Source organism: Temnothorax curvispinosus, unplaced genomic scaffold (genome assembly GCF_003070985.1).
Source record: "Temnothorax curvispinosus isolate PA1 unplaced genomic scaffold, ASM307098v1 QBEX01006782.1, whole genome shotgun sequence".
Lineage (NCBI taxonomy): Eukaryota > Metazoa > Arthropoda > Insecta > Hymenoptera > Formicidae > Temnothorax > Temnothorax curvispinosus.
In genome coordinates this window covers 1-9,677 of record NW_020216562.1, presented here as the reverse complement: position 1 = coordinate 9,677, position 9,677 = coordinate 1, and the positions used below count along the sequence as shown (strand labels likewise).

At 43.5% G+C, this 9,677-nt stretch overlaps 1 long non-coding RNA gene across 1 annotated transcript in view; it reads left to right on the top strand.

The window, feature by feature from the left end:
• LOC112456407 overlaps positions 1-8,267 on the top strand; it is a 20,459-nt gene extending 12,192 nt beyond the window's left edge. Inside the window, exon 3 of the long non-coding RNA XR_003040949.1 lies at positions 8,013-8,267. This is a non-coding gene — a long non-coding RNA (uncharacterized LOC112456407). The remainder of the gene's footprint in view (positions 1-8,012) is intronic.
• The last annotated feature ends 1,410 nt before the right edge of the window (positions 8,268-9,677 follow it).

Sequence of the window (9,677 nt, the reverse complement as noted above, 5' to 3'; positions counted from 1 at the left end):
ACACACACACACACACACACACACACACACACACACACACACAAAAGCACATACAGAAGTGAGAGGCAAGGGGACTCACTTTAATCAAGCACCCCAATGAGATGTAAACCCGACCGTGCGACCTTCTCGCGGTACATCTTGGGTTACGCTAACGCCGGCGGTAACCAATGCGACACGCGCATGCACGCAAAGGGGGTTTTTTCAGTTATATTCCTCGGGTGAGGAATTTAGGTGCCTTGTACACTAAGGTAATGGACACATACGTTGTAGACCTAGATATTGCACGTAAAAAGACTTCGCGACAGACGCGTACACAGCCACACTCAAACAAGACTAGAAAAGATAGCGCCACTGGCGCAGTATATTGATCCGCACTCCGTCCAATAACCTAAATAACTTTGCCTATTTTTCTGAGAAACTTGAAAACAACGAACAGGACGTCCCAATTCTCAGAAATGATAATGTTCTTGAGATCTATCTCACGTGTATACTTTAGTTCTCTAAGTTCCTTGTTCATCACAAATCTGTTGTCGTCGTAGAGTCTACACCTAAGTAAAACGTGATACAGATCTTCCCGCTCTGCACCACAATCACATCGCTCACTATCTATGTATCCCTTTCTTTTCAGGGATGAACCTAAATTGAAATGGCTCGCACGAAGCCTATTAAACATAGTCACAAAGTATCGTTCAACATTTATCTTTGAAAACCAGGGCTTAGGAGATCCATTATAGAAATGCTGAAAATAGAAGGATCCCTTAAACTCCGATTCACGCAGTATCATCACTTGAGTCGCCTTCCAAGCATCCTGCTTGTCGATTCTTCTATAATCGCCGACCGGGACCTCGATAGATGGGTCGGCTTCCTCGGACGCGGCCTCCTTGGCCAGGTCATCGGCCAACTCGTTACCTTGAATCCCCTCATGTGCCGGGATCCACGCCAGGACAACTCTTTTATTCCATCTAACCTCCAAATCGTAAATATGTCTTCTGGCTTCTGTGACATATCTATTCTTGTGTACATTAATGTGGTTATTAAAAATAGCCTGCAATACAGACCGACAGTCCGACAGAATAACAATGTCTCTTCCTCTTTCCTCACGTTGAACGATCATCAGTTGTAGAGCCGCCTTCACCGCGAAGGCCTCCGCCGTAAAGAAAGAACAGGTCGGAGGCATGCTGATTTTGTAGGCCTCCTCCTGGTCCGAGATGACTATGCTAGCACCCGTGAATCTCGCCTCCTCACTGTACGATCCATCCGTGAATATAACCTCCGGGGAAATTAGTTCATATTCGTCAGCAATCTTGCAAATAAGCTCGCAGTCTGGGTATTTTCTGCTTTTTCTAGTCTTTCCAATATCAAGTTCAACCCGAGGGCGGAACGTGTGGGCATTATAAGGGCCACAGAAGACCTCTCTCCTCACGGAGGATCCCATATTATTTCTAAACCTCAACAACCTCCAAACGTCCGATATCAGCGAGAACCTGTAAGTAGGCAAACGAAAGCGACAGAAGCACTCACAGTCGAAAGTCCGACTGAGCCTCGTACATAGACCCTCGTTGCCCCACGCAATGGCCTTGGAAACAAAATTCTTCCCGAGCATCATCGCTCTATCCTGAAGTAGCGTTACCTTAGCTTCGGCCAGAAGAACATTGGTAGGGGTGCTATTCCTGAACCCAAGTGCCGTGCGAATCCCCATAAACTGAGTGCGCTCCATCTTCAGGCGGTAGGTCGCGTCCCTCGGGAAATATACAAAAATACCATAGTCCACCACCGAGCGGACCAGACTCTTATATAGCATAAGAGCCGTGTTTACCTCCATGCCTTTGGACACTCGGCACAAATATCGCATGATTGAGTTGGCTCGATTCACCTTTCCTCTAACAAGTTGAACCTGGTGGTGAAAGTTGAGACCGTTATCAAGCCAGATCCCGAGGAATCTGGCACCACGGCTATTGTAAATTTTCACTTCGTCGAGTTCGATATACAATTTCTCATCGCAATATCCAGACTTGTTGAATTCAACCAAGACGGTCTTGCTAGGCTCCAGGTCCAAGCCGATCCCCCGCAACGCCTCAGAGATGGCGTTGACCGCACTCTCCAGGAGAGCCCGGTTACGCCCTCGGTTCCATCCGGACACATACAGGCCAATGTCGTCGGCGAACTCCACTATCTCCACTCCCTCCGGCAAAACGTCGTGCAGCAGCTGAGTGAGCAAGGCATACAGCACCGGACTCAGGACGGCGCCCTGCGGGAGGCCCCTGTAAACATGTCAATCCACAACCTCACCAGGGTTTATAATAAATCGAACATTACGTCGGTATAGCCATTTCCTGACGAAATTGACTATACCAGCAGGACAGCCAAGCGCCACCATTCTGTCCAGCATGATCCCAAACTCCACACTGTCGTAAGCCGCAGAAACGTCCAGGAAGGCGGCCAGGGTATAATCCCCGGCGCACAGAGAAGCACGGATGTCCGATGTGATCTTGACCAAGTTGTCCGCGCACGACTTGCCCCTCCTAAACCTGCTCTGAGACGGGCTAAATTTGTCATTAGCCTCCGCCCACCAGATCAGTCGCTCGTTGATCATACGTTCCATAATTTTGCCCACACATGAAGAGAGGGAAATCGGACGAACCCTCTCGCGGCCTACCTTATCAATAAAAACGACCTGGTACTGTAGCCAATCAACGGGAATATCTCCCGTTCTCCAGACATGATTGTATATCTCCAACAGACAACATTTGCCCCCGTCCGAAAGAAGCTTCATCATCCTGTACTCCAATCCATCGCAGCCTGGGGCAGAATCCCTGCGAATCATCTCAAGGGCTCTAGAGAGCTCCTCAGCAGTGAATGGCGCGTCCACTGCTCCTCTCCAGCGACATATTCCGCGCTCGGCGAAGGGTCGGCGCCCACGAAAGGGGGGGCCAGACAGTCAATTGTCCTCCTGATCTCCGCTTCCCTGTTCTTGGTCTGCCACTTGTTCCACTCGATCCTACTACGAGCATTCTTCAATATCCGCAGCGTGTTCCATACGTATGGTAAGCTGGTGAATCTATTTATAGATTGGCAAAAAGTTTCGAAATTCTCCTTCTTAGCTCGGCACAACGTCTTTTTCACCACAGCACATGAGCGTTTATAGCAGTGCCAGGTGTGAGTATCTCGAGTTTTTTTCCAAACCTGAAAGGCTCTTCGTCTCTCGGCAATGGCAGCTTCACAGTCCGCATTCCACCATTTATGCGATATTTTTCGTCCTCCAGAGGCACGGCCACGTCGACCCGTGGCCTCCTCAACCGAAGATTTAACGGCACGCACGAAGGACTGGTAGAAGCCAGAGAAATCTGATCCCAGATCCGAGATGTCCGCAAAGAGATGTCGCATCCTCCTCTCTACGGCCTCCTGATATTTACCCCAGTCCGTCTTCTTAGTGGAAATCCTATTGGAGAGTTTTTCATAGACCTGCACTCCAGTGTTGAATGAGAAGGCAATGGGCACGTGGTCACTGTCGCACGTTTCCTCCAACTGAGAGTAACCGATTTCACCCGCCAGGTCGCCGTCAGCAAACAACAGATCGATGTTGGAGTCCCTCTGGCCACTGTACCCTATACGTGATATAGTGTCAAAATTAACACAGATAAAGCCACCATTAGCCATAAGGTCATGCAAGGTTTCTCCGCTCGCGTTAGTAGAGGCGCAGTTCCATGCTGTATTGTGTGCATTAAAATCTCCGAGGATAATGGAGTCAAGCATATTACCGTCAGCAGATTTCATGATTTCCCTGAGGTCGTGCGGACCGATGTTTGTTCTAGGATGTCTATATACTACAAAGATATTAAAGTTTTTCCGCAAATTGGAGGTGCTGATCCCCAGCACATCATATCCCACAGGCATCCCGCCAAGTCTGATGATATCAAATCTAATATGAGACCGGACTGCGACAGCCACTCCTCCGCTACCGAGAGCGTTATCCCCATTAAGCGTCTTGAATCCGGGAAGATATACCCCGCGATGAGCCGAACATCGAGTCTCGGTAAGGACAGCGATGTCATAATCCATTGAAATCTTAGATAACTCATTCTTGTGAGGTCGAAATCCTCTACAATTCCACAATAAGATCTTGAATTTAATTACTATATATATATCGTTGATTAACTAGCTGTCCAGAGTACCTTGATCGGACGACCCCCGTAACAGGGGCCATCCCGTATAGTCCTTGAGAGGGGGGAAAAGGAGGAGACTCCCCCGGGGACCCGCCAAAATTTGCCTGCTCCAACGCTCGTCGTACTACTGCACGGATATCAGGGGTCCTTCGCAGCATGTCAATCAAAATCTCCACCGAGTTCAAAATTCTCTGCTTCTCCAACGAGGCCGGGTCATCCGGGCCATTGTCTCTCGATTCTCTGCTTCCGTCAGCCTCCCGGTTGGCAAGGAGGATACCCCGCCTGTCCTTGGTGATTTCACCTTCGCGGGGGTTAAACGGTTTGTAAAAGTTCCGGGGGGCCGCGCGCGTCTCCCCTCGTGTAGGCCCCTGCCTCGGGGTGGGCAGGGGGCGATTGGGCCCTCTCACAGCCTCCGCGTACGATGAAGTCGGGCGCAAAGCAGGCCACGGACGTTGATCTAAGAATTTATTTTGAAATTTGGCCGAAGGCGGAACCTCTCCCTCAACAATCCTTCTGGCACTGTGGAAAGAAATGTTCTTCTGAGCCATTACTAAATTAATATTTCTATTTTTTTCAAAAGCCGGACATTTTCTATATGTAGACCTGTGAGCGCCTCCACAGTTACAGCAGCGCGTCTCCTTGTCACACTGCCCGTGGGCCTTGTCACCGCAGACAATACAGCGGGTCTCACTCTTACAGTTAAGTTTGGTATGGCCGAACTTATAACAATTAAAACACTGTCTCACCTGTTGGACAAATGGTCTCACTCTAAGACTAATACCGCTTGTAAAAATCGTCAAGTTTCTAATATTGCTATCCTTAAACGTGATAATAATGTTATCAGTGCTACAATACGTCGTTTTATTATTATTAGGGTCCCACTTTCTGCGGAGCATCCTCTCCAAGCTGACAATTCTGCTCCTATCACATATATTATCCCACAACGCCGGTATGGACGACGGCCAATCAGAGATAACTCCCTTACATATTACGTTTCTCTGTTCAACGTTAGCTGTGAGTTTGACTGGATTCTTGAGCGACTTGATCTTTTCGAGGGCTGAGTTGGCATCGTAGATATCCTTAAACAACGCTTCCGCAGAATAATGGTTAATCATCGTAACAGACACAGGAATTATAGTTAATTCATTTAAAACCATCCAAATTTTTATCAAGTTTTTTCCTTTTTTTATCGTAGTCTGATCCTGAGGCAGACGAAGAACAATAATCGCCTTGCCTGGGAAATCATCGTCAAATTTCACAGGCTTCTGGAAGCGATGGTCGTCAATATTTGGATCACACAACGTAAGCGTGTTGTCCTTCACAATATAATATTCTCTGTTTAGATCGTCGGTAGCGGCAGCGACCGCAAGACTCATATCACGTGACATCAACTGATCATCACGTATCGTCGGTGTGGCGCCCGACCGCGCCTCGTCCGTCCCGGATTCCTCGTCGTGTTCGGAGGACTCCACCTGGAGATCCCCCTCGTCACTCTCCTCCATTTCTTCGTCCTGCGGAGAAGGCGTCTTCTTCGCGACAATGTCCTCGGGGGGCATGTTCTCCTCCCTGTGTCTTTTCGCAGAAAACACTCCGCGACACGTTTTCCCCGGCCGGGGGGAATCCTGAGCAACACCTCGCACAAACTCGTCAAAGGCCTGCTCGTCCAGAGACAACGAATTGTTCTCCGTCGACATCGCACCGAGCACACGAATCGGGATATCACTCTCAAGCAAGTCGCGCCTATCTCCTCGCCAGGAACGCTCCCCCTCCGAGGGGGGAGCCGCGAAAAACCCGGATCCGACACCGGGGAGGTAAACCACGCACAGTCGTTCCCACGGGGAAACACAGACGGCCGCACAGACAACCTATAACCTCACCGTACGGGAGCAAGCTCAGACACGTCCGGCCGGCACGAAGACTCGAGCCGAACTCCGCATGCACGCAAACTTCTCTTTTAGGTCATGTTTGCGCGTTGAAATTGTTTAGCACACCTTTTTTGTAACAGACTGTCGATTACACTGTTACATCGCCAAAAATCGCTGTTTTTCACCTACATAACCTTACTTTCTTGAAAATCCTGACGTGTTAGAGCAAAATGGGGCCTTGTTTCGATTTTAGCTATCCAAAATCTATAAAAATCGTCTACTGCGGTCCCAGTTGCTCTCCGAAAAATTTTTTTTGTGGTCCTGTGTTATTATTAAAATAATAATAATTATTATTTTTATTATTATTACTCTATTTGTTTTAGAATAATTGTCAATTTGTCGAAATAATGATTCAGGAGTGGTTTTGAAGGGTTGATTTTGATTATAATGGGGGGTAACGTCTGAAAACTATTTAATTGGATGTTATAAACCATTTTGTTTCAAAGTTGCATCGAATTTGATAGAAACTGCTAAGATTTTAGATGTTATTTGCATACTTTCCTATTTTTTAAGGTGGTTTGAGCGATATTTTGGTCATACTGTCCCACCCTTGAATGTAAATGAAAATCGCCATACGGCATCCAAAAATTGAGTTTCAGACGAAAATTTTGAGACCTCGCAAAGCATTTTATCTTCAAAAATAAAATGCGCAGAGGGGTGGCCGATTTGAGAAAGAATGCCCCATATATATATATATATACATACATATATGGGACAATCCACGTCACTTTTACCCCCCCTCCCCCTCTGTCCAAAATTGGTATGAACGGATTTTAATGACTAAAAGCGGAAAATGTTCGTCTTGAAAAGAGCTTTCGAAAGGCGTGTGGCATACATGCGCAATTCAACATGGCGTCATGTTGAATCTGAAATTTTGAATTTATCCCTTTAAGCAGCCATAACTATGACGCCATGTTGAATTGCGCATATATGCCACACGCCTTTCAAAAGCTCTTTTCAAGACAAACATTTTCCGCCCTTAGTCATTAAAATCTGTCCATACCAATTTGGGACAGAGGGGGGGTAAAAGTGACGTGGATTGTCCCATATATATGTGTGTGTATACATAGGCACATATACTAGTATCGAGAACCAACTCAAGTTCCTTGTAGAACCTAGAGAACTAGCAGCGACTGGTAGAGACTGCCGTGTGCTTGTTAGAACTCTCCGCTCCGCTCCGCGCGTAGCCTAGTAGCTCTTGTTGCAAATATCTCAAATAATATGAGATATTTCAAAAAATTTATAAGAACATTTTTTGTAGATATTTGTCTGCTCTACAACTTTGATCTCTACAAAAATTTCAAAATTTATCGTATTTGTGGAGAAAAACAAATTTGTTTATAAATTGTTAATAAAAAACATACTTAGGGATAGCGAAAAATGGCGGAATTTGAATATGTTGTTCAGTATATTTTTCTGAACACAATGACGTAATAAAACCTTGTGTTGCAATTTTTTCTAAGTACTCCCCCTTTTTTCCGTATTTTGACTGGACTAAAATGAATTTGCGGGCAGACAGACAAACAGTCGGGTTTTATATTAGGGGAGACCGGGGCTAAACCGTCCGTTTTTTTTTGGTGCCGATTTTTAACAACAAAATAAATAATTGTAGTTAAATGTGGTATACCACTGTAAAGAGTGAACCTTTAGTTACAAAATTTATATAAGAAATTTTTGTCTACGTCGCTTTGTTTAACCGGTATAGAGCAAAAATGAAAACGGTGGAAAAATTGAAATCTCAAAAATGCCGAGGTATAACCGTCTGCACTGCATTTTCAATACATATACGTATGTACATCTAATCCTGATAAATGATAGGATACATTTTAATAATTGTTTTTTAAAAGAAAAATATAAAAATTTATTTAAAATTTTTATGCAAAACATTATTAAAAAATAGTTACGAGGGTTTCTCTTTCCGCAGAAGTCACTCGCCTGACTTGTTTCACTCCTCGACGTCCGATGACTATTCGGTGTCTGAACGGTTGTAATTCCCGTTTCATCCATATTCCATATGCAGTGAGCCTGGAAATGCCTTAAAAATGCACCCGGACGGATTAGCCCCAAACACAAGTTTCAGGTTTGATCGCCCACGAAATATTAGACATCAACGATAATGAAAAAACTACACTGGATTCGTGTTCAGCATGCATTACTCTTTATAATCACGTACCTCGAGATTTGGAGAGCAAATATTATTGCAGATATTACAAAATTTACACGCGCAGAAAATGTAACTTTCACCTTCCGAAAACACGTTTGCTCTCGTAAAAATCATAATACGGCAGGTAACTTGCTGAAACTCCGTTGGCCACATGGGTACCATAAGCAGCATTTACAATGTTAATAGCGAGTTTGCACAATATACAAGTTCCGAGATATTTGATTAGACGTATTTACCCCGTAGACGTTTTAGCCCCAGTCTTCCTTATAGTAGTTTTCATAACCGATTTTTATATAACCGGTTTCCAAAAAATCGGTAACAGAAAAGTAAAAATAAAAATAAAAATAAAAATTATTTAAAAAATTTAGCTTGATATCTAAAAATTTGCAAAAATTAGAGTAATCACGTACATTTTTTAAAACAAAAATTTTAAACCTTTATTATTAGCAATTTTTCTAATTCTATTACATTCTTTAGTTCTTTCTACCCTTACTTTATATACAATTCTTTAAGAGTCAGTCAATTAATTCCCGAAAAATTGAATAATTTTGTATCCGGCTTCCAAAAAGATCGGCAACAAAAAATTATACACTTTATAGCACTTTCCGGAAAGTTCTACCCCTGTTTCATATATAATTCTTTGAGATTCGGTCAATTATTTCCCGAAAAATTGGAAAAATTTCTGATACCAATTTCCAAAAAATCGGTATCAAAAAATTATCCATAAAAATTATCCATAAAAAAATTCAGCTTGATATCTCAGTTTGCGAAAATTAGAGCAATCACATACATTTTTTTTAACAGAAATCGGAAACCCCTTTACTATCAGCAATTTTTCTAATTCTATTACATTCTTTAGTTTTTTCTACCCCTATATAATTATTTAAGATTCGGTCAATTATTTCCCGAAAAATTGGAAAAATTTCGGATACCGGTTTCCAAAAAGATCGGTAACGAAAAATTATACATCTGAACATATTAGAATTAAAAACTCAAAACCAATCTTTTCTTTGGTTTCTTCTACCCCTATATTTCATAAATAATTCATTTAAATGTAGTTGATTAGACCCAACTTTATACGCAATAAAAGGTTCATATACGAAATTTATGAAAACAAAGCTTCCTCTATGAGGAACCGGTTTCCAGAAAATCGGTAACAAAAAACTATACACTTTAAAATTATACAATTTATAGCATTCCCCAAGAAATTCTACCCCTACTTCATATACAATTCTTTAAGATTCGGTCAATTAATTCTCAAAAAATTTTAAAAATTTTGGTACCGGTTTTCAAAAAGATTGGTAACGAAAAATTATACACTTTATAGTAGGGGAGACCGAGACTAAGCCGACAGCGGGGCGAACTTGACAATAGGCTTTTTGCCAATTTAAATCTATCGTAGAAACTTGCCTTTGCTACTGTAAA